The sequence below is a fragment of the Micrasema longulum genome, unplaced genomic scaffold (assembly GCF_059751315.1).
Source record: "Micrasema longulum isolate JH-2025_06_02 unplaced genomic scaffold, ASM5975131v1 h1tg002109l, whole genome shotgun sequence".
In the NCBI taxonomy this organism is placed as follows: Eukaryota; Metazoa; Arthropoda; class Insecta; order Trichoptera; family Brachycentridae; genus Micrasema; species Micrasema longulum.
Window position 1 is genome coordinate 158,545 of NW_028279275.1, and position 16,011 is coordinate 174,555.

At 30.3% G+C, this 16,011-nt stretch overlaps 1 long non-coding RNA gene across 1 annotated transcript; it reads right to left on the minus strand.

Annotated features, from left to right (window-relative positions):
* Positions 1-775: 775 nt before the first annotated feature.
* On the minus strand, positions 776-13,922 carry LOC148273005 (uncharacterized). Its single transcript, XR_015824715.1, has 3 exons — positions 13,875-13,922; positions 2,951-3,014; positions 776-813 (listed from the first exon to the last, which is right to left on the minus strand). It is a non-coding gene; the product is annotated as an uncharacterized LOC148273005 (long non-coding RNA).
* Positions 13,923-16,011: the final 2,089 nt, after the last annotated feature.

The following is a 16,011-nucleotide window of genomic DNA, read 5'->3' on the forward strand; positions in this document are numbered from 1 at the left end:
GGAGACAGTACATCAGAATATCATTATGCAATTTCAGCAAATTTCAATGAACAAAATAAACTTTTAATTAATTTATCTGAATTTTTAATCAGAATTGTCGAGAACTTAACATTAAACATGACAAATATTATAGTTTGAATGATTATTTTTCAACAAGCATAATAATATATTATAATACGTTCCAATTCTCAAATTAGTCGACGCGCCATGAAGACAGATATTTTCTAATTGTTCTCGTCTAATACACTCATAAAAAAACATGTTTTTCCTACTACCATTTACGGTACAAAAATTGCCGATAGAAGCGACATTGACGTGTAAATCACACCAGCTTAATATATACATTTGATGACTGACAAGCTGGAACCTCCCAAAGCTATTTTACTTTCAGCATTATTCGCAATATCGTAACCATTTATGAAATGCGTCAGTTAGCATGATGATAGGCGAAATGTGAAAGCTAGGTAGGCTAACAGTATTCAAGAGTTTATGGTGGTAAAGAAACAGCTTCCCCAGCATAATAGGGAAATATCATTTTTTTTAAACATTTTTAAAGTAATGAAGATCTATGAAATGTCTAGTAAAAAAAAATTGTTTTGCTAATTTATTTATTTATTCAAAACTTTATATACATATACAATATATATATACATATAAGGGCGGGCAAAGAGTAGTATATAAGAGGCTGATAAAGAGTGTATCTAAAAAGACATTGTTATACATTAGTTTTAATATAAGTAAAAATGGAAAAGAAAAACTTACGTTTACATATTAGTTTTTGATGGCAGTTGCTGATATAATGTAGGAACATACCTGTAACAAAAATAAACAGTTACAATTGAAATCGACACGTCGAAAACTTAATACTGGATATTTATATTTAAGGGTAAATATTACTTTCGTTGCATCCATAAAATGATTAAAAAATAGTTTTATTCTCTTAAAATAAACAAAAACGATAAACCATCAAAAACCGATAGGCGCCATGTGCTGTACTGCCTCTCTAAGCTAAATGGCAGTATCCAGAAAAAAATTCAAGTGTTTTTTAATGCCACCTGATAAATTATTGAAATACTTCTGAACAACCAACTCTAATAATTACATCTAAAATTGAAAAAAAAAAACGTTTTTATAAATATTCATTAAAAAAATACCAAATGATTTTTACTGCCTTCTTTCTTGGAAGAGTAGTGTAATGGGCAAGAATACATATAAGCATATTTAAAACCATATTTAGAACAAAGAAAATTTAAAAAAATAAAATATTTAACAAAACAAATGGTTGCTTACTTCTGCATAGGAGAAGCGAGGGGAGCGCGGCAACGCATTTTTGGCGTATCAAAATTCCCTCCCCCCTCCTTATTTCTCCCTTGCAGAAGTCAGAAACCATTTGCCTTTTCTGATATTATGTTTTTTTTAATTTTATTCGTTCTAAAAACGTATTTTTATGTGCCAATATGTCTTCTTGCTCATACTGACCATCGTGGTGTCGGATGTGATAGGGTTTAATGAACATGCTGTATACTTGTACAATTAACATAGAAAATAAAAATAATAATCAGTTTTGAATACATACGCATGATTTTCGAAATCAGTAACTCTTAAAATGATAACATTGGAACAGCATAATTAATTTTCACTGTAGAAAGACCATTAAAAGTAACGCGTTCAGTTTTGTAAAAATAAATTAAGAAGTAGGTATTAAATGGCCCTTTTTACGTTTTCACAATAATTCGATTAAGATCTGCGTTATATCAATACTCGGCGTGTTTAATGTTTAACCTACCGCTTACAGTGCAGTAAAAATCGTGAATCAAACTTCAGACATCTGCCCTTTGGCTCGCGGTCGTGCATGAAGTGAAAACATTAAATAAATGGAATATGCGTACATGATATTATTATTATTCTGGCGATTATTATCAATACACTTTCTACGGGATGCCGCTCACAGTGAAGTTGTAATTGGGAAACTTTCCGCAATACCGAGTTATCTCACCACAAAAACACGAGTTAGTGGAAATTTGCATACCTCGCCAGATTTACATACATTTCGCGTACTTTTATTGTGCGGAATTAGAAATCAATGCTTCGTATCTAGAGAATTATAAATAATTTGAAATGTGTTCATTTTAATTACCAATAAAAATAAAACAACGTTTTGGGCATACACGGTATTTTTTAATTGCGATTGACTATAAAAAATAAATTTTCCGCATAAAAAAATAATTACTGGAAAATCCCCATGGAAAATCTTTTTTCAGTTGACCGGATCCATAAAAAGTTTTGAAATTGAATGCATATAAATCACAATTCATAAATCGATAACAACTAGAGGTTTCATAAATATTACATGTTTTCATTGAAATATTGCTTCCATAACATATCTCGCAGTAGGTACTTCTAGAAGGCTATATTGATTCTTAAAAAAACATTACACAATTAAGAAAGCAGCGAGATGATTAGGAGCTGAGTCTAAATAATAACCCTTTGCACTCTAAATGTTTTTGCTATGTGCATCCCGCATACCGCCAAATAAAGGCATTTTTCAAGAAAAAAATACCGTTTACATTGAAATATCATTAAATGTATAATTTATTTTTTTGTTTTGTACAAATAGGTATGTAAAGAATAGAATAGACCAAGATTTATTATTTAAAGTATTCTATAGTATGGAGGTATTTTACAATCCCCAACGTGAAGTCCAGGCTTACTTTCGCAAGTTTTGCAATATAGTTTACAATATATATTTTTATTTCATTTAAATTATTTATTGACAATTCTTGATGGAATTCTATGGTAATGATGTAATAACTTATATTTCCATATAAGTTATTAATTTAAACAATTCTTGGTACACTTCCACTTATTTATTTTGACCAATTAGCGTAGGTGTAGGTTTAAATGTACCTACACTTAAGATAATATTTTGTTTTATATAAATTACCCTTACACTGTATAATATTCACCAGCCTGAAGATGCCCATTAGAGGGTGAAAGCGTATTTTGAATTTCTCCTTCATTACATAAAAAAAGAATAGAAGAACAGTAATTTATGTGTGGACATATTATTGTTTTATTTATAAGAATACTACTTTTTAAATCTATTACATTTCGTAATCTTCCCAAAAATTAAATAATTAAATATGTATATTTATATGATTATGATGAAATAATTAAATATTTTATATTTTTTGGTAACTAAGGTTTCACCGTGTTACGTAAATTAACTCCTGAATACGTACTGTAGTAATGTAAAACGATATTTTGAATGACTTATTTCTCGTTTTTCGATAAAATTCTGTAACTTATTATATAATTGTACTTCAATGACCATTGCTTAAACAATATTGATAACTGAAAATCTATATGGATTACCAAAAAAATATTGAGATATAAGACTACAAGCGGCACTCGAGTTGTACGACAGGTTCTATGGCGGCATTCGAATGCTAAGGGTTAAGTCAGTTTTAACACTGATCAATTACTTTCAAGAATTTTGAATGGTAGCCAGATGTTTCTCAGAACAAACAGTGTGAGCTGTGTGATCCTAAAACAGTAGTTAAATGGGCGATTAGGAAACTACTAATTAACTTGCACCGAGTTTGGGTTATATCATCGATGGTTGTAATGCATTTATCGTCTAGAACGTAGTTCTTTGGGTGTAAAAATACATCTAATGTAAAATAAGACTCGCTTCAGTGAGTAGAGTGACTTTTTGTACGAACATTAGTTTTTATCTAAAGGATAAAAACACGCTGGATACGTGGCACAAGTTTGTAACTTTTAAGGCTTAAATCACGTCTTAGAATAGAATTAAATATTCTTTGTAACTTTTTGTGTACATCGTTGAATGTTTAAAACAAATTTCATTTAATCAAGCTTGTACAAACATATCTCATTTGGAAGGAGTTTGGCATTTGAGCATTTAAGTTTGGCGACAAGATGACACAATTTCACCAAAGCTATTTACGTTAGCCCTAGAAGATATATCTAAAACCCTCAACTGGGATAGCAAGGGGCTGAAGATAGATATCTGAGTCACCTTAGATTTGCTGATGACATAATAGTTATAAGTGAAAGCATTGATGAATTGAGTCTAATGATTAACGAATTGCATGGGGCTTCTAGTAAAATCGGTCTGAATACGAACATTACAAAAACAAAATGATTAGTCCAGAAAACAAGATCGTCATTGTTAACAATAAAAACCTCGAAATCGAAGATGAATACTATTATCGAGAGAATGCAAAGAAAATCAAACGGCGGAACTGCCAAGAATATGAATGAGTTGGATAGCTTTTGGAAAACTTGGATCTGAAAAGGAAAACATATGAATCGTGTGCATTAGAGACCATAGCCCTTACAAAAAGAAATGTAGAAAAGCTCAAATGCATACAGCGACCCCAGCTCGGTAAAGCCTAAGAGACAGAATTAGAAATGAGGCAATTAGGAATAGAATATTAAAATAGCTGCGAAATCCTTTTTTAAAAATGTATCTGCTATAGGAGTACATAAGTCACATTTTCATAGTATTTTAAGTACACTTATTTAATCAAAAAATATTTTATACATAAAGGATTTTAAATGTTTAATTATTTCCGTTTTTTACAATTAAAGAAAATTATAAACGTCTGGTAAAACGTTTATATTACCAGTGTTCATTGTGGTGTCTGTGTTACCGACTTAATATTATTTACGTTATATTCAATTAACAAGTGTAACCAGACAGACGCTATAATGTTTATGATGTTATACTAGTAACTAAGATCACGAGATCAGTGTTCCAAGGATGCACAGATAATTATCGCTCCAAAGGAAGTACGTTTGTACCTTATTTCGGAGAATTGTTAATACCTGCAGACTTACACAGGGTAAGGGTAACACGCGAGGTTTAAAGCCACGGTAATTATTGCGAAACCAGACATATTATCGCTTAAAGATCGTACAACATAGCGAAAACAAAGATCTTTTTCAAATACTCAATATATAATATAATTGGTTGGTTGGAAGAAATTGCCATTTGGCAATAAGCCCGCCAATGTACAAATAACATTAAATACAAAAAGTTAAATAAATAAATAAATAAATAAAAAAATTAAAAAAATATGATAAAATTACGTTTTCTGACTAAAATGTCTAATTTATCTTATTTTCAAACCAGTAAAATATCAAAACAGTCTCTTTAAAACTTCTTTATAATACTTAATAGCCAAATGTTTATCAATTTCATAGTGCCCACTCCAAAAATGATCCCTATATAAATTGTTTTTTTAAAATATGCGCTAACCCAGGAAACAAATTAATATTAATTATCGTGCATGACTAAATTCTCAAGTACATCAAAAATAATCATTTAATCTAAAGGGCAAGTCTTGGAACATATTTTTTTTTGCATTAGCATCTCATCATCATAGACGTCACCCATCACGAAAATTCGGTGACTGCACCAAATAAATCTCCAATTCGTGAATTTACGGTGACGTCAATGTTCTTTTCACAATGATTAAATATTCAACTGAATACGTCATTTGTCGTGAATTCGCAAAGCGCAATGCGGCACGATCAGAACAGTGCGGAAAAGAAATATAAAGGTATTATGTACAGGAATTATTGTGATAAAAAAGCAAGGCAACAAAACCAGAAATGTTTGCCGGTTACACGTTTTGAATCATTTTTTTTTTGTGAACATCAAGTAGGAAGAAGTAAATACGTACAAAATCACTGAGCAAAACATAAAAAGTTGGTGCATTAACGTAACATAACCGCTGTTTTCAATATTTCAAGTAATATTTTTTTATGCACGGTACAAAGTACCTACCATTAACTATTTAAATGTAATAACAGAGATTCCAATAAAAGGACACATGAAATAACCGATGTCGCGTGTTTAAATTCAATCTTTATTACCAATGTGGCTGGTTAACAATATCTTAACTATAAATATTGACAAAACAAAATATATGACATTTAGTAAAACCACAGTGGGACAACCTAAACAAAACCTTCAATTAAAATATGCTCCGAAATACTTGAATCAGTACACCATATAAAATATTTGGGAATAATTATTGACAAATATTTTTAATGGACAGAACACATAGAATACATAACACAAAAAATTAGAAAACTTTCCCATATCTTCAAGTCGATACGTCATATTATCCCTAATGAAACTCAAATAACTATATTTTACTTTATGTAACTCAATTATAACTTATGGCATAATAGGATGAGGAGGCACTAATAAATCAATATTAAAACCTCTCGAATCCGCTCAAAAATCAATAATTAAAATAATTTTAAAAAAGCCCTTCAGGTACCCCAGCATCAAGTTATTTGAGGCATTTGAGATCTTAGAAATAAAGCAATTATTAATTTTTAGAATAATAATGTTTTTGAAAGCAAATTATTCTACCAAATCCCAAAAGGAACACTCCCACACTACCAGAAGTCAAACTAGAGGATGGGTCATGGGGTCTATCACAAACTCTGAATTCGGGTAAATAAGTTTCAGGTTTCTGGGCCCCAAAATATTCAATATGTTACCCAAACATTGCAAAACCATGACCCCGATTCAATTTGATAAATTTGTAAAAAAATGGTTACTGGGTTTAGGTTGAGAAAAATCGGAAAATTTACTCAAAATACATTCTTAAATAATAAATTAATATTGTATAAATGTATGGTAAACTAACTAGTAGGTAGTAATGTTAATGTTTATTTTTGCATAAAAATGTCTGCCTTAAAACATGTTGTACCCAGTTAGGCAGACTAGACATGATCAAGATAAATCTATTACCTAAGTGTGTATGTAGTAGATAAAGTAATTGTTATTTTTGTCAATAAACTATGATTATTAGTATTCAATGTTTATGACCACAGGTGGAATTTGAAGAATAACTAGCTAAGAAGTTTCGTAAAAATTGGTTTCAAGAAACGAATCATGCGCTTATACATTAATAAATACAAAAATGTTAGGAAAACCAGGCATTTTTTACAAAAACTGACATTCACGGTAACTGGGTCATTCTATCTGTGCTAAAAGGTAACACAATGAATTGAGGAAAAGAACGACACGATAAACCGGTTGGTATCGATAGTCTGTTCTATATATCCGCTTATATTGGAAATATCAAGAAAATCACAAATTAAGATGGAAATGGTTAAAACCAGTTATTTTTTAAATATCCAGGGATTATACATATCTGATGCGCCTTTTCTACATAAGATAGTCTTATTATTGTTGACACTGGAAACTTTTACGGTTTTAATATTATTTGTTTATCTGTAAATACTTTCTTAACAGTTTCTTCTTTAGTTTTTTGGGCTCTAAAAACAAATACATAATTAAAGAAATTTCGACTGCAGCGTAATAAAGTCGATTGAACAATTTTCAAAAATAATATATATAGTAATTCGTTGCGACTAGTTTTATAATGTTGACTAATATTAAGTGTAGCGTTTCACATTTCGTCATGCAGGACTTTGCTAATGTAATTATTACCTACTGGAAACTTAACTATTAGTACGTGAACAAAAAAATTGATCTCATAGAAACATTTTTTTTCTGCTATTATAATTGAACAAATAACTGAAATATTAAAGCGTTTAACATAATTTTTGAATAAATGACCACAGCAGCGATAAAAAAATTAGTCAAGTCAAACGTTAATATGAGCTAAACATCTACAATGCAACTTGAAAACAGGAAAGTTCACAGTGGCCTTAATTGTCTTTATTTGATGAAATTGGAAATTTATTAAGTTAAGCCGAAATTCAATGGATCCGAGATACGGATGATTTCGAAGTAATTGGATAACTGCAGTCTAATTGTCGTCAGATAACAAGCATGGTTAATTTCCATGATAATATGTAAAAGCAAATGGTTGAACGCAGCGTTTTGTCGATGAAGAGTGAAAGTCTCGAGAGTACGGGAAGATTTTCATTGATTTATAATCCGATCATTTCCTATACAGAAATTGAGAATAATACCGTCCGCGTCTAGTAATCATACAAATGATGCATATCCTCATTGTCATTAAAGACGCAGTGAGGTACTTGGAAATTTGTAAGATCAAAAGCCAGGAGACAAACATTAATAATAATAGAGGAAAATATTTTCAATGACTTTCTTCTAGAAGGTATTCGTAAGTACATATAAAATTCATAGCAGTCAACACCTCGGGGGCAATTACAAACGCTATCTTTATCGATTCATATCGGAAAGGTATAAAATAAAACCAATATTTATATACGAAAATGTTTACATTTGAATGAAAAGTATCTCCGTCGGTAACATGTAATGTGTGTACACATATTTTATTTTTCACACAAAAAAAACTTATATTTACTTTGTAGATAAATGTTAACTTTCCATTGAAATGCGTGCCCTGATACCAATATAATATTATTAACGGTAAGAATATAAAAGATGACAATTATTACAAATTATAAATGAAAAATCTTCTTAACAAATATATTAAAAAATCAGAATTGTTAATTAGCCATTGAATAAGTTGGCTAAGAGATTGATTAATGTAATCTACTTCACCTCTTGGTTGTAATTTTTAAAGAAAATTTGTTCTTAAACAGTAGATACAAAACAATATTATTATTCAAATTTAAAAATATTACAATATTATTTATAAAAGTATTTATATTATTTAATTTAGTTTAAATTACCGAACAGAATGAGAATAACCATGTATTTACTGAGAAGGGTCAAGGGCCAGATGTTTAAGATTATATTATTAATTTGATGAATAAAAAGGCTAATGCGTCAGTTAGTAGATCAAGGCGAATAAACGTGAGTTTATCAATATCATTATGCAGGTTAAACGTCATAATCACCATGATACAACATTTGCCTTTATTCTGGTACACACCACAAAGTAAATTCAAATATAAATAAAATACAACATAGATATAAGAAACACAATGTAGTTAGCTGGGGGTTAATAACCAACTGGGGGGTTAATTTCGGTAAAAATGTTTAAAAATTCTCAATGTGCAAGAATGGAATATGTTTTTTTATGGACATTTAAAATTAGCTATGGAATTAATTTCTCAATAACAAAACTAAAACATAGATCTTTTGGAATGCAGGATTGCTCTAAGGAGTTACAAAGACTAAATTTTATTGAAATAGAGAGGTTAATGAAATGCAAATGCCTAGACTTCTATATTTTCTTCTCCGTTTTCCTTTTCTGTTGTAATAAGGTTAGTGAAATAAACAATAAAATTCAAGATCTTTAAAAAAACCTTCATTTTTAAGTAAATATTCAAGAAAAAATATTTACACAATAGTGGTGGTATTCTAAATCTTCTCTATCCCCTAGAGAATAGTTAATTCGGGGACTTTTATTTTTTGCATGCACCTAAACATTGCTTCATTTAAGGCCACATAAACGTCAAACAAATACAAATACAAACACGTAAAACTAAATATTAAAATTTTCATTCAGGCCATTATTGCGACCTTAAGCATTACCCAAAACACTGAATTAGGTTGAATTGACCAAACCGTATTCGTTTTTTTTCCGTTTTTTTAACAGTCTTATATGTCATTTAACGTTTAATAATCAGTGTAGCCATTTTATGATGTAAGTTGTCATCGCATTCAGAAAATAAAAATCCCCAGATTAACCATTCTCTAGGGGGTAGAGATGATTCAGAATACCACCCCTGGTCAGAATTAAATTTTTGGAATAATTCGGCCAACTTGTCTTATTTATTTCGGTAATACAATTGTAAATACTAATCACAAACATAATATTTTAGTGTATATTTTGTTTAAACTACAATAAGTATTCAAAATAAAACATATTTCCATGAAACGAAATCACAAGAAGTACCATGCTCTTTTTTTTTTTTTTTTTAAATAAATATTTGCGTTCTTATGATTTACCCAAATATTTAATTTTGAGGGCCATTCTCAACGAGTTGTAAATAACTCACTATTAGAAAATGGAATCCAGTTGGGGTAGAGTGGGATTCGAACGACGGACCTTTGGTCCGTGAGTCCGAGACACTAGCCACGGGACCACAACCCGATATAAATATTGTTATACTCCAGGCATTGATTACATATAAATTTTCTTTTCGAAGTCAATATCTAATCCATCTGACAACTGTTACAGATGTTTTGCTTCAACAATAATAAAAATAATACGATTAAAGAAATTTACTACCAAATTGATAAAACGTTATTAGATTTATTTTATTGTAAACAATTTTCAAATAATAAATTAATACAATATTTGAGTATTCAATATCCACAAAACTAACGCAAGGAAAAAAGTAACTGGCAAATGAATATGTTAAGAATGAAAACGTTTTTATCAAAATAAAATAACATGTATTTAAGCGTTGTAACATAATACTTTTAGACGTCAAATGAGAAAAATCAATTAAAAAGTAATCAACACATACAAAAAATGTGAATAAAAACAAAAACTTGCGACTTAATATAAATAATAAGTGAAACTCTTAAAGGAAAAATAAACGAGTATAATAATCTGACAGCATAATGAATGATGATAATTTATAGAAATACACGTCTCACTAAACAGCTGTGTAGTCAATTCGTCATAATTAAAGCAATAATAGGTTAGGTGGATATGATTAAACAGAAAACGACATATTTGTTTTTATATATGATAAAAAGAAGAGAATATCAAGATAAGAGGTATATAAATTATAACATAATTATAGCCATAATTACATAAAAAGCACAAAGTAAAACAGTGTTTTTCGTATGAAGTTGTTAGCACACAACCAAAAAGGAAAAGAACAGTTATTTAGATAAGAACTTCTAAATGTTTTTTTTATTTATTGATCAAAGTCGTTATATAAAATAAGAATAAAATAACATAGGGTATGTACATACACCCCCGGCTGTACAAATAGCCCAATGACTAAATACAAAAATTCCCGTAATTGAACCTAGGTTTAAGTCATGGGTTATCAATTCTAGGAGCAATTAATAGCTACTTACGAACCTGGAAAGCCCTAAATTTCTTCAGTTATACGTTTTCTTGGAGTGTCCCTATCTAGAGAGACTTAAACTTTCGTCAGAAAAAAAACCAGTTATTGCTGCGTTATCTAAAAATACTTTTCTAATTGTGATATAGCAAGGCAAATACAGTGCAATGAATCAACTGTGATTTCTGAAATAATTCAAAGAAAGTGGACGCTAAATCGAAAAGTGGGCACAGGATTAAAACGCTGCACTTCAAAACGTGATGATAGTGTTCTAAAAAAAATATCATTGAGAAATCGGTTCGCATCAGCTCCAGAACTAAGAACACAACTACAGGAAACCACCGGTGTCAGTGTTAGTGTACGCACAGTCACAAATAGACTACTAGAATTTGAATTACTGGTCAGAAGACCAGAAAAAAAACCTCTATTGAATCAAAAAATGACAAAAAAACTCGTTTGGAATGAGCGAAAGAAAGAAAAATGGACAGAGAATGATTGGGAAAGAGTTGTATTTTATGATGAATCAACATTTAATTTGATTGGTCCAGACGGTTTGCAGACAGTTCGCCGCCGAGCTGGAGAACGATATAGTGACGAATGTCTTGCACCCACAGTTAAACATTCGCCTTATATCATGGTGTGGGGATGCATCACAAAATTGAGTGTTGGTAATTTAATAATGATAGAAGGGTCAGTGAATGCTGAAAAATATAATGAAATAATTTTAGAGGGTGTTGAGCCAACAATTGAGAACCTAATTGAAGAAATTAATGACCCTGTATTTCAGGATGATTCTGCGCCTTGCCATCGGGCTCGTTCTGTAAATATGTATTTTTTTTTAATGCGTATTGATGGTTCACTTTATTGCATTTAACATTTTCGAGACTAATTTTGGATTTTTCTTCATCAGGTATCGCAGCTCAAAGATTCATTGGGAATTAATTCCCTTTCATGGCCAGGAAATAGCCCAGATTTGAACATAATAGAAAATCTATGGGCCGTAATGGGAAAAAAAATTAGGAAGAAATTTTTGAAAACGGTGCAGGAGTTAAAAATAAAATAGAATAAGTATAGTATGAAGAAATTTCCGCAGAATTTTTGAGTAAGCTGTACAAATCCATGCAAAGACGAATGAAACGTGTGATAAAGGCCAAAGGCGGTCATACAAAATATTAATGTTGTTTTAATTAAATATTAAATATTTTTTTAATATGTTTTAGATTGTTTAATTTACTGAATAAATTATTTTAAAATTCAATATTTCAGTTTGAAGAGTAACAATTAAAGAAGTTTATATATTTATATTTTTTGTCTTGAAAATAGAAACTCTCAAAAAATTTTTGAATGTCAAAATTAGTGTTTCATTGATGTAAAGTATACGTATAAGCATGAAATTAGAAAATGTGTTAAAATGGAACGGATTTAAAAAAAATTAAGTTCTATTTTGAACGGGTTCGGCTATTTATGTTGCCGGGGGTGTACGTAGTTAATAATAACGTTTTTAATAAAGTAAAAAAAAAAAAGTAAAAAGTGTTTAAAAAGAGAGTTCGCTTTACATTTATTTATATTTTCTAAATAACTTCCATAAAATTAGGTATTATAATGTAAAAGAAACTATAGAGTGAGTCCATGTGTTTTTTTTAATTTAGATTTTAAGATATCTGGAAGATTATTAAAGTTTTTTTCTCCAAATGTGCATAGTGATATAAAACCGCAGTTGTAATGCAAAATATTTTTTATGAAAACCTAGGGTTTCAAGAATTTAGTAAATTAGAGTTTTTTTTCTTTGAAAGTTTGAATATTTTTTTAAAGGTGTCATCGATTGAATGTACATCATATTCTTTAAAACTAAATTTGAAGGGTAGGTTCCAGGCATTTTAAATATAATTTTAGTGATTGTTTTTTGGGCAATCAAACAAGAACGTAAATTTGACTTGTTAGCTCCTCCACAGCCCATGACTCCATACTGCAGAATAAATACATACAAAATAGATATGAAATATAGGTTATATTTTAATGATTTTTTAAAAATATATATTTTAATCCCTTTTCTCTCCTTGATTCCTGTTTCTCTCTCCTTCCATACTTATTATCTAAATCCATATTCCTCATCATTTAATATGTATAAAACATTGTAGGAACTTTTTCAAGTTAATATGTGCAAGCCCTATGTCCCAATTAAAAAACAGCTGTTATTTTGAAGTAATTAGGTTTTTTTAACATACATTTTTTTTCGTCTTTTAGTACAAATTTTTGACTAACTCTGCTTTTGACTTGAAGTCTTAAATAAATAAAATATATTTGTCTTAAAAATATTTTTTTTACAGGTATGCTCAAATTTATTGACTCATATTTATAAACTTCCTAATGACATCAACAATATTATAAACATATAATTTTTGGCGTTTTTTATCGGGGATATCAACCCGACTATTATTGTAATTACTAATTATTCATGGACTAGAAATCCCAGTAAATAAAGGCCAATTTTAATAATGATTTTTTTATGCATCACAAGCGACATAAAATAATGTGTCAGTCGTAAGAGTTGAAGAAAATGCATTTGTCGCTTAGTTAAAAGTTACACACAGAAAACTGCGACACTAAAAATGCAGTCAAGAACTTAGCGTGTAAACTTTTTAGTAAACGGCGACACTAAAAATTCAGTCAAAAACAAGGTGTGTAAACTTATAAGCTCATCAAAATAAAACGGTAAAATAACTAAACAATTTATATTCCCACGAAAGAAATATGACTTCGAAAAACTCAATTTGTCAAGGAAAGGAATGACGACAAATGACTTCGTAATGTGAGATAGTAGCACTGATATAAATGAAACTGCGTGCAATCAAGATGCAATGGAGGAAGCAAGTGACAAACTTAAATCCCACATTAATAATATTTATTCAATTACACGACGTATTCATTGGAGGTGTTAAGTAATGGACTCGCAAGTCGACAAGAAAGACATCACACCAAGCACACGGAAATTTACGCAACGTACATAGGAACGAATGACATGTGTGCAACACGCTATTGGCGACGATATTAAGCATGCAGTTAGATTTATTGATGGCGCTAAATTGAATACAATACTAGGGAAAAATCCCCACGGAGATAGTTGCATCACGAGATCAAAACACGGACGGCGGCGCGGAAAGCGCAAACATGTATGAAATTAAATATATTTAAATCATCATCATTTCCTTCCCGTACCTAATGGTGCATAGGGCACTGCATTGGTACACCAATGACAGCGTATCTAGATCATTTTTGTCACATGAAGGTAAGATGATCAGTCTTACGCTTCAGGTACCAACCCAGGGACTATGAAATATTCTAGTGTGAAAACACCCTTTTGAATGCATATTTCATATCAACCATGTCGGGAATCGAACCAGACCTCTTGCGTGGTAGGCGAACGCGCTGACCATTTCACCACGAGGCTGACTTTTAAATAAATATTTTAATTAATGTAAATAACTTTTTCTTTTGAAATAAAACAAAAGTTTCAGAATTGAAAGAGTGAAAATGAATTTAAATGATTTCATGAAATAGCTGAAAAGGGAGAGAAAAAATCATAAAAATTCCGATAGTGTGAAGCAAGTCACCTAAACGGTTGGTCGTCAAATTAATGTAAAAAATAATTATTGACTGATCAAATGATTTTGATGAATAGGTAATAATTTGATATAAAAAAGTACATAATATGTGTTGTCTACAATAAATAATATTGTTCGGTATTCCCCGTTAACCTCACAAAACTTCAATGTAATAACAATATACATATTCGTTCGTCTAAAATGACACGGCATTTTAATCGACAAGGAAAAACATTCGATTAAAATAAAATATTTAAAAAGTTAAAGCTATTTACCATATATCATTACATTTCTTTATGGAAAATATACATGACGTGGAGGTTTGGGGCACCCTCAATGAGGAACTTCAGCCCTACAGGAAATTGGATACAAAAAATGTTCTCTTAAATTGTATGGCAAAGTTTCTTGAAAATGTACGGAAAAAATATTTTAATAAAAACGCACTACTTTGAATGACGTCACCGGTTCATGTGAATCAACCTATGATCTGAGAGCTATGGAAGATTTCCGGTCTGCTTGTCGCTTCTGGACCAATGGGTAGAACTGAATGAGAATAAGCGGAATCGAACCTCTGACGTCACACGCGGAGTTATTTCCGAAATACAAAACTTCAAAAAATCGTAGCGCTTATAATACTGTATATAAAAATTGAAAAATATTTTTTTGGCTTACTTTATTAGTCTATTGACAAATCAAAAAATATAAAAAAACCACCGAACTTCCTCATTCCTAATTCCTACCAAAAGGACTGGAATACAATGACTTCTTTGACGCAAGTATTTGATTGGGAGATTATTCAAATATAATGAAGAGAAAGACAAAAAGTAGTAGGGAAAACAAGTAATAATAATAATTAAGGTATTACAAAGTGAATAGTGGTGTAACCGTAGCCAACTGATGAAATGCGTGATTACTGATTACTGATTACGATTACATTTTCAGAACGCATATCTGATGCAATAACGGTAATTTTACACGTAGGTATTAGAAAACAGGCAAAAAAGTTCAGTGATTGGCATACTTCACATTAAATGGTATCTACATCTAATGACAATGCTATACACGTCACTGTTACCAATAACTAATTGTAACCAATAACTTCACAAACTTAATTTCAACAAGACTCGTGGTTTAATACAGAACTCGTAAAAAAATTGGGTCATAATGTTTAAAAAATAACCCTAATGTGATTGGATTTTGATATATTTTACGTATCAAAATAAATATTATATAAGTATTACTGTTATTTAACAAATATTGTGTATTGATCTTGCGCGGAAGGCGAACACGCCATCCACTACACTACGAGACGGAGTTTTCTACAACGGATTTCGTTTTTCGGGATTTTCACCCGAGAGTGGCCATCGATTTGAAAAAAAGGTAGGATCTAATTTACAAGGATAATTTGAACGTAGTTATGCAGAAA